The sequence below is a fragment of the Vidua macroura genome, chromosome 8 (assembly GCF_024509145.1).
Source record: "Vidua macroura isolate BioBank_ID:100142 chromosome 8, ASM2450914v1, whole genome shotgun sequence".
NCBI lineage: Eukaryota > Metazoa > Chordata > Aves > Passeriformes > Viduidae > Vidua > Vidua macroura.
The window spans coordinates 31,991,246-32,007,557 of record NC_071578.1 but is presented as its reverse complement, the minus strand read 5'-3'; positions in this window follow the sequence as shown (position 1 = coordinate 32,007,557).

Below are 16,312 nucleotides of genomic sequence, written 5' to 3'. Positions count from 1 at the left end.
AGAGCAGAAGGGCAGCTGAGATGCTGAAAAGCAGCAAAGCTGAACTGCCTGCCTCAACTTCAGCAGTGTGTAATTGACTGAAGGCGAAAAACCAAGCAGCAGAGCAGCGGGCTTCTGTGCGCACTGAAGGCAATTGCAAGCAATCCAGCAGCTGCTCCTTGCCAAGCACAGTCAGCTGCCTATGTTCTTGCTTCTTGACCAACTCACAGTTGCCCTTCTTTTCAGCAGCTGCCACCGTGTTCTCTGCATCTCGGAGCCTCTGGGGAGCAGCAGGACTTTCCAAGGTGGGATGCATGACGACTATGTTAAAACCCAGGAAAGTTGTCCCGGAACACCTCCCATTGGCATTGCAGAGGTGAATTCAAGAGGCAGGAGAGCGGCGGCCACCGTCCTGCAGCAGTCTGCGAGCTTCGCACACAAGCCGGCTTCTTCGCGGCTTCGTTTTTCGCCTCTTGTTAGTTACCGCGATCTCCGGCTGCCGGAGCCGAAGAAGCGGCTACTTCGCGCACAGATCACTGGAGCGGCAGCGGTGCGCTCCGAAGCACCGCTTCTGCCGAAAGACGCCGGGAAGCGGCACTTGCTTTCGGCCAGCTGCGGAGCTGCGTATTCTGCCTCTCTAGTCGCCTACTTCTTCGCGAAAAGCTTTTCCGCTCCAGTTCTCAAGGAGAAAGTGTACCAGCACTGCTCACTTAGCCCGACCTTGCCAGGAAATAAGATTTGCTGCACATTCCATGGACACTTCATTTTCCAGGGCAAGCTGCAACCTGCTGGCAGATGGCCGTGCTCTCTGCCCACTCCTGCCCAGTTCTTGCTACTAGCGGGCACGTTGCAGCCTGGCGAAGGCAAGAAACCTGGAGAGCTGTTACAGAGCAGAAGGGCAGCTGAGATGCTGAAAAGCAGCAAAGCTGAACTGCCTGCCTCAACTTCAGCAGTGTGTAATTGACTGAAGGCGAAACACGAAGCAGCAGAGCAGCGGGCTTCTGTGCGCACTGAAGGCAATTGCAAGAATCCAGCAGCTGCTCCTTGCCAAGCACAGGCAGCTGCCTAGGTTCTTGCTTCTTGACCAACTCACAGTTGCCCTTCTTTTCAGCAGCTGCCATCGTGTTCTCTGCATCTCGGAGCCTCAGGGGAGCAACAAGAATTTCCAAGGTGGGATGCATGAAAACTAAAATAAAAACTCAGGAAGGTTGTCCTGGAACACCTCCCATTGGCATGCCAGAGGTGAATTCAAGAGGCAGGAGAGCGGCAGCCACCGTCCTGCAGCTGTCTGCGAGTTTCGCACACAAGCCGGCTTCTTCGCGGCTTCGTTCTTCGCCTCTCGCAAGCTACCGCGATCTCCGGCTGCCGGAGGCGAAGAAGCGGCTACTTCGCGCACAGATCACTGGAGCGGCAGCGGTGCGCTCCGAAGCGCCGCTTCTGCCGAAAGACGCCGGCAAGCGGCACTTGCTTTCGGCCAGCTGCGGAGCTCCGTATTCTGCCTCTCTAGTCGCCTACATCTTAGCGAAAAGCTTTTCCGCTCCAGTTCTCAAGGAGAAAGTGTACCAGCACTGCTCACTTAGCCCGACCTTGCCAGGAAATAAGATTTGCTGCACATTCCAAGGACACTGCACTTTCCTGGGCAAGCTGCAAACTGCTGGCAGATGGCCGTGCTCTCTGCCCACTCCTGCCCAGTTCTTGCTACTAGCGGGCACGTTGCAGCCTGGCGAAGGCAAGAAACCTGGAGAGCTGTTACAGAGCAGAAGGGCAGCTGAGATGCTGAAAAGCAGCAAAGCTGAACTGCCTGCCTCAACTTCAGCAGTGTGTAATTGACTGAAGGCGAAAAACCAAGCAGCAGAGCAGCGGGCTTCTGTGCGCACTGAAGGCAATTGCAAGCAATCCAGCAGCTGCTCCTTGCCAAGCACAGTCAGCTGCCTATGTTCTTGCTTCTTGACCAACTCACAGTTGCCCTTCTTTTCAGCAGCTGCCACCGTGTTCTCTGCATCTCGGAGCCTCAGGGGAGCAACAAGAATTTCCAAGGTGGGATGCATGAAAACTAAAATAAAAACTCAGGAAGGTTGTCCTGGAACACCTCCCATTGGCATGCCAAGAGTGAATTCAAGAGGCAGGAGAGCGGCAGCCACCGTCCTGCAGCTGTCTGCGAGTTTCGCACACAAGCCGGCTTCTTCGCGGCTTCGTTCTTCGCCTCTCGCAAGCTACCGCGATCTCCGGCTGCCGGAGCCGAAGAAGCGGCTACTTCGCGCACAGATCACTGGAGCGGCAGCGGTGCGCTCCGAAGCGCCGCTTCTGCCGAAAGACGCCGGCAAGCGGCACTTGCTTTCGGCCAGCTGCGGAGCTCCGTATTCTGCCTCTCTAGTCGCCTACATCTTAGCGAAAAGCTTTTCCGCTCCAGTTCTCAAGGAGAAAGTGTACCAGCACTGCTCACTTAGCCCGACCTTGCCAGGAAATAAGATTTGCTGCACATTCCAAGGACACTGCACTTTCCTGGGCAAGCTGCAACCTGCTGGCAGATGGCCGTGTTCTCTGCCCACTCCTGCCCAGTTCTTGCTACTAGCGGGCACGTTGCAGCCTGGCGAAGGCAAGAAACCTGGAGAGCTGTTACAGAGCAGAAGGGCAGCTGAGATGCTGAAAAGCAGCAAAGCTGAACTGCCTGCCTCAACTTCAGCAGTGTGTAATTGACTGAAGGCGAAAAACCAAGCAGCAGAGCAGCGGGCTTCTGTGCGCACTGAAGGCAATTGCAAGAATCCAGCAGCTGCTCCTTGCCAAGCACAGTCAGCTGCCTATGTTCTTGCTTCTTGACCAACTCACCGTTGCCCTTCTTTTCAGCAGCTGCCACCGTGTTCTCTGCATCTCGGAGCCTCAGGGGAGCAGCAGGACTTTCCAAGGTGGGATGCATGACGACTATGTTAAAACCCAGGAAAGTTGTCCCGGAACACCTCCCATTGGCATTGCAGAGGTGAATTCAAGAGGCAGGAGAGCGGCGGCCACCGTCCTGCAGCAGTCTGCGAGCTTCGCACACAAGCCGGCTTCTTCGCGGCTTCGTTCTTCGCCTCTTGTTAGTTACCGCGATCTCCGGCTGCCGGAGGCGAAGAAGCGGCTACTTCGCGCACAGATCACTGGAGCGGCAGCGGTGCGCTCCGAAGCGCCGCTTCTGCCGAAAGACGCCGGCAAGCGGCACTTGCTTTCGGCCAGCTGCGGAGCTGCGTATTCTGCCTCTCTAGTCGCCTACTTCTTAGCGAAAAGCTTTTCCGCTCCAGTTCTCAAGGAGAAAGTGTACCAGCACTGCTCACTTAGCCCGACCTTGCCAGGAAATAAGATTTGCTGCACATTCCAAGGACACTTCATTTTCCAGGGCAAGCTGCAACCTGCTGGCAGATGGCCGTGCTCTCTGCCCACTCCTGCCCAGTTCTTGCTACTAGCGGGCACGTTGCAGCCTGGCGAAGGCAAGAAACCTGGAGAGCTGTTACAGAGCAGAAGGGCAGCTGAGATGCTGAAAAGCAGAAAAGCTGAACAGCCTGCCTCAACTTCAGCAGTGTGTAATTGACTGAAGGCGAAAAACCAAGCAGCAGAGCAGCGGGCTTCTGTGCGCACTGAAGGCAATTGCAAGCAATCCAGCAGCTGCTCCTTGCCAAGCACAGTCAGCTGCCTATGTTCTTGCTTCTTGACCAACTCACAGTTGCCCTTCTTTTCAGCAGCTGCCACCGTGTTCTCTGCATCTCGGAGCCTCAGGGGAGCAGCAGGACTTTCCAAGGTGGGATGCATGACGACTATGTCAAAACCCAGGAAAGTTGTCCCGGAACACCTCCCATTGGCATTGCAGAGGTGAATTCAAGAGGCAGGAGAGCGGCGGCCACCGTCCTGCAGCAGTCTGCGAGCTTCGCACACAAGCCGGCTTCTTCGCGGCTTCGTTTTTCGCCTCTTGTTAGTTACCGCGACCTCCGGCTGCCGGAGGCGAAGAAGCGGCTACTTCGCGCACAGATCACTGGAGCGGCAGCGGTGCGCTCCGAAGCGCCGCTTCTGCCGAAAGACGCCGGGAAGCGGCACTTGCTTTCGGCCAGCTGCGGAGCTCCGTATTCTGCCTCTCTAGTCGCCTACATCTTAGCGAAAAGCTTTTCCGCTCCAGTTCTCAAGGAGAAAGTGTACCAGCACTGCTCACTCAGCCCGACCTTGCCAGGAAATGAGATTTGCTGCACATTCCAAGGACACTGCATTTTCCTGGGCAAGCTGCAACCTGCTGGCAGATGGCCGTGCTCTCTGCCCACTCCTGCCCAGTTCTTGGTACTAGCGGGCACCTTGCAGCCTGGCGAAGGCAAGAAACCTGGAGAGCTGTCACAGAGCAGAAGGGCAGATGAGATGCTGAAAAGCAGCAAAGCTGAACTGCCTGCCTCAACTTCAGCAGTGTGTAATTGACTGAAGGCGAAAAACCAAGCAGCAGAGCAGCGGGCTTCTGTGCGCACTGAAGGCAAATGCAAGAATCCAGCAGCTGCTCCTCGCCGAGCACAGTCAACTGCCTAGGTTCTTGCTTCTTGACCAACTCACAGTTGCCCTTCTTTTCAGCAGCTGCCACCGTGTTCTCTGCATCTCGGAGCCTCTGGGGAGCAGCAAGAATTTCCAAGGTGGGATGCATGAAAACTAAAATAAAAACTCAGGAAGGTTGTCCTGGAACACCTCCCATTGGCATGCCAAGAGTGAATTCAAGAGGCAGGAGAGCGGCAGCCACCGTCCTGCAGCTGTCTGCGAGTTTCGCACACAAGCCGGCTTCTTCGCGGCTTCGTTCTTCGCCTCTCGCAAGCTACCGCGATCTCCGGCTGCCGGAGCCGAAGAAGCGGCTACTTCGCGCACAGATCACTGGAGCGGCAGCGGTGCGCTCCGAAGCGCCGCTTCTGCCGAAAGACGCCGGCAAGCGGCACTTGCTTTCGGCCAGCTGCGGAGCTCCGTATTCTGCCTCTCTAGTCGCCTACATCTTAGCGAAAAGCTTTTCCGCTCCAGTTCTCAAGGAGAAAGTGTACCAGCACTGCTCACTTAGCCCGACCTTGCCAGGAAATAAGATTTGCTGCACATTCCAAGGACACTGCACTTTCCTGGGCAAGCTGCAAACTGCTGGCAGATGGCCGTGCTCTCTGCCCACTCCTGCCCAGTTCTTGCTACTAGCGGGCACGTTGCAGCCTGGCGAAGGCAAGAAACCTGGAGAGCTGTTACAGAGCAGAAGGGCAGCTGAGATGCTGAAAAGCAGCAAAGCTGAACTGCCTGCCTCAACTTCAGCAGTGTGTAATTGACTGAAGGCGAAAAACCAAGCAGCAGAGCAGCGGGCTTCTGTGCGCACTGAAGGCAATTGCAAGCAATCCAGCAGCTGCTCCTTGCCAAGCACAGTCAGCTGCCTATGTTCTTGCTTCTTGACCAACTCACAGTTGCCCTTCTTTTCAGCAGCTGCCACCGTGTTCTCTGCATCTCGGAGCCTCAGGGGAGCAACAAGAATTTCCAAGGTGGGATGCATGAAAACTAAAATAAAAACTCAGGAAGGTTGTCCTGGAACACCTCCCATTGGCATGCCAAGAGTGAATTCAAGAGGCAGGAGAGCGGCAGCCACCGTCCTGCAGCTGTCTGCGAGTTTCGCACACAAGCCGGCTTCTTCGCGGCTTCGTTTTTCGCCTCTTGTTAGTTACAGCGACCTCCGGCTGCCGGAGCCGAAGAAGCGGCTACTTCGCGCACAGATCACTGGAGCGGCAGCGGTGCGCTCCGAAGCGCCGCTTCTGCCGAAAGACGCCGGCAAGCGGCACTTGCTTTCGGCCAGCTGCGGAGCTCCGTATTCTGCCTCTCTAGTCACCTACATCTTAGCGAAAAGCTTTTCCGCTCCAGTTCTCAAGGAGAAAGTGTACCAGCACTGCTCACTTAGCCCGACCTTGCCAGGAAATAAGATTTGCTGCACATTCCAAGGACACTGCACTTTCCTGGGCAAGCTGCAACCTGCTGGCAGATGGCCGTGTTCTCTGCCCACTCCTGCCCAGTTCTTGCTACTAGCGGGCACGTTGCAGCCTGGCGAAGGCAAGAAACCTGGAGAGCTGTTACAGAGCAGAAGGGCAGCTGAGATGCTGAAAAGCAGCAAAGCTGAACTGCCTGCCTCAACTTCAGCAGTGTGTAATTGACTGAAGGCGAAAAACCAAGCAGCAGAGCAGCGGGCTTCTGTGCGCACTGAAGGCAATTGCAAGAATCCAGCAGCTGCTCCTTGCCAAGCACAGTCAGCTGCCTATGTTCTTGCTTCTTGACCAACTCACCGTTGCCCTTCTTTTCAGCAGCTGCCACCGTGTTCTCTGCATCTCGGAGCCTCAGGGGAGCAGCAGGACTTTCCAAGGTGGGATGCATGACGACTATGTTAAAACCCAGGAAAGTTGTCCCGGAACACCTCCCATTGGCATTGCAGAGGTGAATTCAAGAGGCAGGAGAGCGGCGGCCACCGTCCTGCAGCAGTCTGCGAGCTTCGCACACAAGCCGGCTTCTTCGCGGCTTCGTTTTTCGCCTCTTGTTAGTTACCGCGACCTCCGGCTGCCGGAGGCGAAGAAGCGGCTACTTCGCGCACAGATCACTGGAGCGGCAGCGGTGCGCTCCGAAGCGCCGCTTCTGCCGAAAGACGCCGGGAAGCGGCACTTGCTTTCGGCCAGCTGCGGAGCTGCGTATTCTGCCTCTCTAGTCGCCTACATCTTAGCGAAAAGCTTTTCCGCTCCAGTTCTCAAGGAGAAAGTGTACCAGCACTGCTCACTCAGCCCGACCTTGCCAGGAAATGAGATTTGCTGCACATTCCAAGGACACTGCATTTTCCTGGGCAAGCTGCAACCTGCTGGCAGATGGCCGTGCTCTCTGCCAACTCCTGCCCAGTTCTTGCTACTAGCGGGCACCTTGCAGCCTGGCGAAGGCAAGAAACCTGGAGAGCTGTCACAGAGCAGAAGGGCAGATGAGATGCTGAAAAGCAGCAAAGCTGAACTGCCTGCCTCAACTTCAGCAGTGTGTAATTGACTGAAGGCGAAAAACCAAGCAGCAGAGCAGCGGGCTTCTGTGCGCACTGAAGGCAAATGCAAGAATCCAGCAGCTGCTCCTCGCCGAGCACAGTCAACTGCCTAGGTTCTTGCTTCTTGACCAACTCACAGTTGCCCTTCTTTTCAGCAGCTGCCACCGTGTTCTCTGCATCTCGGAGCCTCTGGGGAGCAGCAAGAATTTCCAAGGTGGGATGCATGAAAACTAAAATAAAAACTCAGGAAGGTTGTCCTGGAACACCTCCCATTGGCATGCCAGAAGTGAATTCAAGAGGCAGGAGAGCGGCAGCCACCGTCCTGCAGCAGTCTGCGAGCTTCGCACACAAGCCGGCTTCTTCGCGGCTTCGTTCTTCGCCTTTTGCAAGCTACCGCGATCTCCGGCTGCCGGAGGCGAAGAAGCCGCTACTTCGCGCACAGATCACTGGAGCGGCAGCCGTGCGCTCCGAAGCGCCGCTTTTGCCGAAAGACGCCGGGAAGCGGCACTTGCTTTCGGCCAGCTGCGGAGCTGCGTATTCTGCCTCTCTAGTCGCCTACTTCTTAGCGAAAAGCTTTTCCGCTCCAGTTCTCAAGGAGAAAGTGTACCAGCACTGCTCACTCAGCCCGACCTTGCCAGGAAATGAGATTTGCTGCACATTCCAAGGACACTGCATTTTCCTGGGCAAGCTGCAACCTGCTGGCAGATGGCCGTGCTCTCTGCCCACTCCTGCCCAGTTCTTGGTACTAGCGGGCACCTTGCAGCCTGGCGAAGGCAAGAAACCTGGAGAGCTGTCACAGAGCAGAAGGGCAGATGAGATGCTGAAAAGCAGCAAAGCTGAACTGCCTGCCTCAACTTCAGCAGTGTGTAATTGACTGAAGGCGAAACACGAAGCAGCAGAGCAGCGGGCTTCTGTGCGCTCTGAAGGCAATTGCAAGCAATCCAGCAGCTGCTCCTTGCCAAGCACAGTCAGCTGCCTATGTTCTTGCTTCTTGACCAACTCACAGTTGCCCTTCTTTTCAGCAGCTGCCACCGTGTTCTCTGCATCTCGGAGCCTCAGGGGAGCAGCAGGACTTTCCAAGGTGGCATGCATGACGACTATGTCAAAACCCAGGAAAGTTGTCCTGGAACACCTTCCATTGGCATGCCAAGAGTGAATTCAAGAGGCAGGAGAGCGGCAGCCACCGTCCTGCAGCTGTCTGCGAGCTTCGCACACAAGCCGGCTTCTTCGCGGCTTCGTTCTTCGCCTCTTGCAAGCTACCGCGATCTCCGGCTGCCGGAGGCGAAGAAGCGGCTACTTCGCGCACAGATCACTGGAGCGGCAGCGGTGCGCTCCGAAGCGCCGCTTCTGCCGAAAGACGCCGGGAAGCGGCACTTGCTTTCGGCCAGCTGCGGAGCTCCGTATTCTGCCTCTCTAGTCGCCTACATCTTAGCGAAAAGCTTTTCCGCTCCAGTTCTCAAGGAGAAAGTGTACCAGCACTGCTCACTTAGCCCGACCTTGCCAGGAAATAAGATTTGCTGCACATTCCAAGGACACTGCATTTTCCTGGGCAAGCTGCAACCTGCTGGCAGATGGCCGTGCTCTCTGCCCACTCCTGCCCAGTTCTTGCTACTAGCGGGCACGTTGCAGCCTGGCGAAGGCAAGAAACCTCTGAAACCATACGCGGAAGAAATCAATGGACTCCATAACCTGGGGTAGTTATGAAGTGGGTATGTATGTCAGCGCCCGGCACAAGTGAGATAGCTCTCCAAAACTTGTGCCCCGAGCCTCAGTCTGACCCACACTTTTATTCTTAAAGACGTTCCATATGCAATACATTGCACAACTTTTTCATGTGTATTCAACCCCTGGCCCCGCCTGTCCTCGCTTCTCATGCGAAGTAAGTCCACGCCCTTCTGGGCATGCGTGGTTTGCTGTGGTGGTCGTACGGGGGTCTCTTGGTGGTCCTGAGGCTGAAGATTGTGGTCTTCCTCATGATTGAACTTTTGAACTTTTCCTCTCTGCGCGTGCGCTTTTGGTCCTTTGGCGCTTATCTGAGTACGTCTGTCCGTCTTGATAGGCTTGGAGACAGAGGAGCTTCTTTATCTGGGTTCTTTCCTTCTTCTGGTATTGTTCTTTATGCAAGAAGCTTCAGAAATTTGCAATTTCCTTTGCCCTTTGTATTAGGCAGAGGTTTCTTAAGCAAAAGGTTGAAAATTCAACAGATAACTCTACAAGCTAAATTAGAAATGCTTAATTCATTTTGTTAACCTAACTCTAAAAATCTCTGCTTCAGTCCCCCCTTTTCTTAAAATAGAGTAAATTCTTTTACTACAGGGGTCTTGATTTAAATTCTGATTTACTATCATGACCGTCCTCTTTCAGTAAGATTCTATGAGTTCTAGAGAGTGATGTCAGACTGGCCATGTGTTTTAACATCCTCGAATTCTACATGAGTGTTAAAGTAGACATCATTAAACTTACAGTAACTAAAATTAATAGAATTGTAATTGGGTGACATAAAGTGTTCTAAACAGTGTATTTCACTAGTTATGACTTGTGTTTATTAGCTAGTGATTGGTGCTGGATACACCAAGTTAAGAGACTTAACATACAGGAGGTTAGTGACATGTCTTGGCTAGACATTCTCTTTCGCACCCCATATGGTTTTTCATAAAGCAATTCAAAGTGGTTTAGCTTTTCTTTAGTCTTGGGTTTGGTTCGGATCTGCAGTAGTGCTAATGGGAGGGATTGAGTCCATGACAAATTAGCTTCTTGTCCCAATTGGACAATTTGTTGTTTGATCAAATGATTCATTTTTTTTACCTGACCACTTGATTGTGGGTTATATGGGGTGTGAAGTTCTCAGTCTATGTTCAAGTATTGGCTAACTTGTTGCACGAATTTTACAATAAAATGTGGTCCTCTATTTGAGGAGATTGTGGCCAGGACTCTAAAGCGTGGTATGTTTTCTTGTACCAATACCTTAGTTACTTCTTGAGCTTTAGAAGTCCTGGTGGGGAATGCTTCTGGCCATCCTGAAAAGGTATCTGTTAGCACCAGGAAAAACTTATACCCCCCTTTTCTTGGCAATTCTGTACAATCAATCTGCCATTGCTGCTCCGGCCCATGACCCTTCCTAATCTGGCTAAGCTTTGGTTTGGGAGTATTTTTGGGGTTGGTCTGGAGGCAAAGGTCACATTGTCGAGTTGTAAATGTCTAGTTATGCTAGAGCATCAATACCCCAATGGTTTTCTGGTGTTCTTCCTTTATTAGGGACCATCATAAATAGGAGGGTAGAACTAATTTTCCTTCTATGGTGGCCCATCCCTCTTGGTTATAGTCTCCTTTTTGCTCATAGATTAATTTTTTTTCTAGTTTGTTGTATCTTGGCTTACCTTTAGGGGAAATTTGCCCGTCTTGCTGCTTCTTTTGCTTCCCTGTCTGCCAGCTCGTTTCCTTCTTCCAATTCTGAGTTGATCTTCTGATGTGCCTTAATGTGCATGATCGCTACTTTCTCTGGCAACTGGACTGCTTCTAGAAGTCGCAGTACTTCTGATGCATCTTTAATATTTTTCCCTTGAGAGTTCAGCAGTCCTCTCTCTTTCTAAATGGCTCTGTGAGCATGCACTACTCCAAATGCATACTTCGAGTCCGTGTATATGTTTATTTCTTTCCCTCTTGCCAATTCTAGGGCCCGCGTTAGAGCAATTATCTCGGCCTTCTGTGCAGAGGTATTTGTTGGCAGGGGCCCAGATGATATTACTTCCTTGCACGTTGGAACTGCCTACCCGGCGTGCCGTTTTCCACTGATGATATAACTGCTTCCATCAGTAAACGAGACTTCTGCATTCTCGAGAGGGGTGTCCTTCAAGTCAGGGCAGCTGGAGTAGGTGGCTTCAATGGTCTCCAGGCAGTCATGTTCCACTGGTTCCCCTTGGTTTCTACTGAGGAAGGAGGCTGGATTGACAATGTTAGCCACTACTATCTCTACATCGTCTTGCTCCGCTATGATAGCTTGGTATCTCAGGAGCCGTTGTGGGGAAAGCCAATGCCCACCTTTTACCTCTAGCACTGCAGACACTGTGTGAGACACTAGCACAGTTCTTTTCTGGCCTAGGGTGAATTTGTGTGCCTCTTGGATGTTCAGGACGACTGCTGCAACAGCTCTGAGGCACCCAGGCCACCCTTTAGCTGCTGTATCCAATTGCTTAGAGAAGTAAGCCACTGCTCTCCGATATGGGCCGAGGTCCTGTGCTAGTATTCCTAAGGCGATTCCTTGCTTCTCATGGGAGAATAAAAGGAAAGGCTTACTCACGTCCGGCAATCTCAGGGCTGGAGCTGACATGAGGGCTTTTTTCAGCTGGTTGAAAGCTTGCGTAGCTTCCTTTGTCTCTTGGATGTTCCTGCTTTCAGTTGCAATCAGTTCATAGAAGGGCTTAACAAACAGTCCATAGTTATAGATCCATAACCTGCACCACCCTGTCATCCTCAGGAAAGTTCGTAGTTCCTTTACAGTCTGAGGTTTTGGGCTCTGGCATATTGCCTCCTTCCGGCTTTGGCCCAAGGTACGTTGTCTAGCACTGACTTCCTAACCCAGATAAGTTACTTTCTGTTTTACTACTTGGGCTTTTTTCTTTGATACTCGGTACCCTTGGAGCCCAAAAAAGTTCAAGAGGCTTATCGTCCAGGCCGTGCATGCTTCCCTTGTCCGTGTGGCTATCAGGATGTCATCTACGTACTCTAGCAACTTCCCTTCCTCTGGAGGGGCTTCTCAGGTCTCTAATTCTTTTGCAAGTTGTTCTCCAAACAAAGTGGGTGAGTTTTTGAATCCTTGTGGGAGTCTGGTCCATGTCAGTTGAGTTCTTGGCCCGCTCTTAGGATTTTCCCATTCAAATGCAAAAATTTTCTGGCTTCGTGGATAGGAAGGCAAAAGAAGGCATCTTTTCAATCTAAAACGGTAAACCAAGTTAGCTCGGCTGTTAAGCAAGTTAATAATGTGTAGGGATTGGCCACCACAGGATACAGATCCTCAGTGACCTTGTTTATGGCCCGCAGATCCTGTACTAACCGGTATGACCCATCAGGTTTACCAACTGGTAGGATAGGGGTATTAACACTTACATAACATAAGTTGGAACAAGGTATTATAGACAATATCATGGTCATCAATGGAAGCAATATTTGATTGAACTTTTTCAGTTCTGAGGGTTCGTAACTTGTGTTTGTCGGTGACAGCAGGGAAGCACAGTGAGGCTGCTTAACAGGGCAGGATGCATACATATACTTTCCTTCGTCTACATTCACTTAACTTTATTTTACTTACTCTTACACATAACAAAACAACCACAACAACAAGGTACCTTTTCTTTTTCAACACACCTATTACACTTGTAGGTGTCCCTGGCTAGTCCCAGTGTTCTTGGATACCCCTCAATCTAGCTGTGTGGTTCCCAACTCTAGATCCTGTCAGACTTCTCTTCAAACTGGCAAAATTTTTACTCAATCTTGGGTGCTCTCAACAACCCAGCAAACTTAATTCTGGGTGCTCTTGGAATGTTAATCCCTCAACCCAGCAGGTTTGACTTAACCCTGGATGCTCTTGGAACATTAATCCCTCAATCCAGCAGGTTTGAATCAACCCTGGATGCTCTTGGAATATTAATCCCTCAGTCCAGCAGGTTTGATCTTGGATGTTCTTGGGCATTCTTATCCCTCAATCCAGCAGAATTTTTAGGGGCCCCTCCTACACATTTTACCTTTTATTTTTCCCCAATAGATTATGCCAAGAAAACCCTCTTTTTACCTTTTAATTCATTTTTTTTTCTAATTAATTACCTTTTACTCCCCCCCCCCCCCCCCCACTAAGGGGTCCCACTCTTTCTCTGAGACCCAGTCCCAGGGGGGGTTCTCTCACTCTTTTTATTACTCGCTTCGTCTCTTTACTGGCCGCTTTTCTCGCGAAAAAGACGGAAACGCAGCATGGGAGACTGCCGCTCATGCTTAGCAGGTCTGGGGTAACCAGCCCGCCTCTGTCACGATCCGCTTCTTGCGGGGTGTCGTGATGGTTCTTTTCACCGATCCCAAAAGTCCAACAAAGGCAAACAACAAGGGACTATCGGTTAATCACAACAAATGCACCTTTAGTAGGGGCCAAAACAGTAAACGCGATCGTGGGGATCTGAAAGGAGATAAAAGGTTAGAGAGAGAAGAGGGATATGGGAATAGCTACCAACACAGGCGAGATCCTCAGTGCTCCGGACGATGGGGATCCGTCTGTCGTGTCGGGGGAGTCTTCGAAGTTCTGGTCGACTCGGGGCTCCAATTATAGTCCACAGAGGAGAGAGGGGGGGAACAAGTGTAATAATGAAAGTCCATTGTAATCGCCCCGAGGGAACGGGTGAGTCCACAGAAACCACCAAAGCAAGACGAATCCAATGAAGAATAAGTCCATTTGAATCACTGAAGGGAAACAGGTCATGTCATTAGTGGTCAGAGCACCAATTTCCCCTCCTCCCTATAGCAGGGGTCTCAGTCTCAGTCCTTGGGAGGAGGGTTCTCATTCTTTCTTTGTCACAGTGGTAACGAGGCAGATGAGGGGTCTTCAATGAAGGACCGCGAGAGTCACCCCAAAAGTTCATTGGGCTTAAGAACGGAGATTAGAAGCAGGCCGCGCATCAGGCTGTCCCGTGCTGGGTCCATGTCAGGTCTTTGCCAAGTCCTTGCCAACTCCTTGCCAAGTTCTTACCAGGCCTTGTTGGGAACAGCCAGCGTGACGGTTCAGTGGTTCCACCTGTGCTGTGTCCTGTTCTAAGCCGGAACTACAGTGGGGGAAGGGATTCTTTCTTGTGGCAATCGGAAGGCAGAATGGAAAATGAGGGGCTTCAGACGGGCTCTTACAGCCTCTCATTCACACACATTCATCCCCCCTTTATTCGCCCTGTAATGCATAGGATCTCCCAGTTGCCGAGCCGTGGGGGCTTTTAGCCACTCGGCACGAAGCTCGGATAGCTGGTACATCTGAGGGTCCACCAGAAGAACGGGAGGGACACTCGGGCTGCTGAAATCCTGCTCGTTGATTGAAGGGTCGCAGAAGGGGCAAACAGGGAGACAACGAAGCAGAAGGGAGGCAGATTCCGAGAGCCCCGAAGGGCGGGCTGAGGATTCTTTTACTGCGTAGGGGTAGGAGGGTTTAGCATTCGAGGGTACAATCGGGAGAAGGCTAAAGGGAGGGGAAATATAACATTAACCAGTGGGGAAAAGGGAAAGGAGTGTTCTTGGTGGAAGAACCAAAGGGAAAACGTGGAACAGAGAAGATTCTAGGCTAAGGGGCAGACTTGAACAATAACTGACAGGACAGGGGGAGGGTACAATTCTCTTCCAAAAGGGGGTGGAGAACTCATACAACTGCTGTTTCCCATGGCAACCCTAGACTGCCTTCCCCAACCCCTCCTCCTGCACCAGTGACAGCTTTTAACACTGAAGGGCAGTGCTATTGTATAACAAACACTTAACTCTTAGCCCAGCCGGGCTCGCTGGCTACTTTTGCAAGCTTTTTACCAACTAGCGATGCTTGTAAGCGGTGCTTGTAACTCCTAGCTTGTACCACGCTCCCACTAGCTGCGCTATCAGCTAGCGGCGTCCACAGCAGCTCCTCAAACCGCGGCTTGTGCCCGCGCGCCCGCTGCGCTATCAGCTGGGCCGCGCCTAAAGCACCTTTGCAAGCCCCGACTTAAGCCCCGCGCCGCGCTCCCCCAGCTCGCCAGAGACAGCCCGTGCCACGCATGCGTACCACCCGCTCTATCAGGTAGAGTGCGCACTACCCGCACTATCAGGTAGTGTGGGCTGAGAGCTGCCCTGCGCATGCGCTCTCTAGCACCGCCGCGCCGCCTCTCTGTATCTTAGCAAGGCCGCACCGCGCTTCACCGTTCCACTCACACATACACACACACGCACAAGCACGCACGTCCGGACGTAACAGACACACTACACTGCAATCGGGACACACGCCACACACTGAAATCGCGCTTTCGCCCTCCCCGAGCCGCGCTATCAGCTGGGGAGGTCCTCCCGCCGCCGGCCTCTCCCCCGATGGCGGTCTGCTTGCAAGCCCCTAGGCAAACCTGCGCGCAAAAACATCTTTTTGCGACTTATCAGTGCCAACCGTAAGAAAATAAATTAACACATACCGCTTTCATCCGCTAGTCGACGGGCCGTGGTCTGCTCCCCGCAGTGTACAGCCGAGGTGCAGAGTCCCTCCGGGGAAAAGCCCCGTGGCGCCTGAGGGTGTCTGCTCCCAACCGGACCTGCGGGTGAGCAGAGCAGTCCCTTCGTGGTCGCCAACTGAAACGATACGCGGAAGAAATCAATAGACTCCATAACCTGGGGTAGTTATGAAGTGGGTATGTATGTCAGCGCCCGGCACACGTGAGATAGCTCTCCAAAACTTGTGCCCCGAGCCTCAGTCTGACCCACACTTTTATTCTTAAAGACGTTCCATATGCAATACATTGCACAACTTTTTCATGCGTATTCAACCCCTGGCCCCGCCTGTCCTCGCTTCTCATGCTAAGTAAGTCCACGCCCTTCTGGGCATGCGTGGTTTGCTGTGGTGGTCGTACGGGGGTCTCTTGGTGGTCCTGAGGCTGAAGATTGTGGTCTTCCTCATGATTGAACTTTTGAACTTTTCCTCTCTGCGCGTGCGCTTTTGGTCCTTTGGTGCTTATCTGAGTACGTCTGTCAGTCTTGATAGGCTTGGAGACAGAGGAGCTTCTTTATCTGGGTTCTTTCCTTCTTCTGGTATTGTTCTTTATGCAAGAAGCTTCAGAAATTTGCAATTTCCTTTGCCCTTTGTATTAGGCAGAGGTTTCTTAAGCAAAAGGTTGAAAATTCAACAGATAACTCTACAAGCTAAATTAGAAATGCTTAATTCATTTTGTTAACCCAACTCTAAAAATCTCTATTTCACCTCGAGAGCTGTCACAGAGCAGAAAGCAGCTGAGATGCTGAAAAGCAGCAAAGCTGAACAGCCTGCCTCAACTTCAGCAATGTACAAATGACTGAAGGCGAAACACGAAGCAGCAGAGCAGCGGGCTTCTGTGCGCACTGAAGGCAATTGCAAGAATCCAGCAGCTGCTCCTCGCCAAGCACAGTCAGCTGCCTGTGTTCTTGCTTCTTGACCAACTCACAGTTGCCCTTCTTTTCAGCAGCTGCCACCGTGTTCTCTGCATCTCGGAGCCTCTGGGGAGCAACAAGAATTTCCAAGGAGGGATGCATGACGACTATGTCAAAACCCAGGAAAGTTGTCCTGGAACACCTTCCATTGGCATGCCAAGA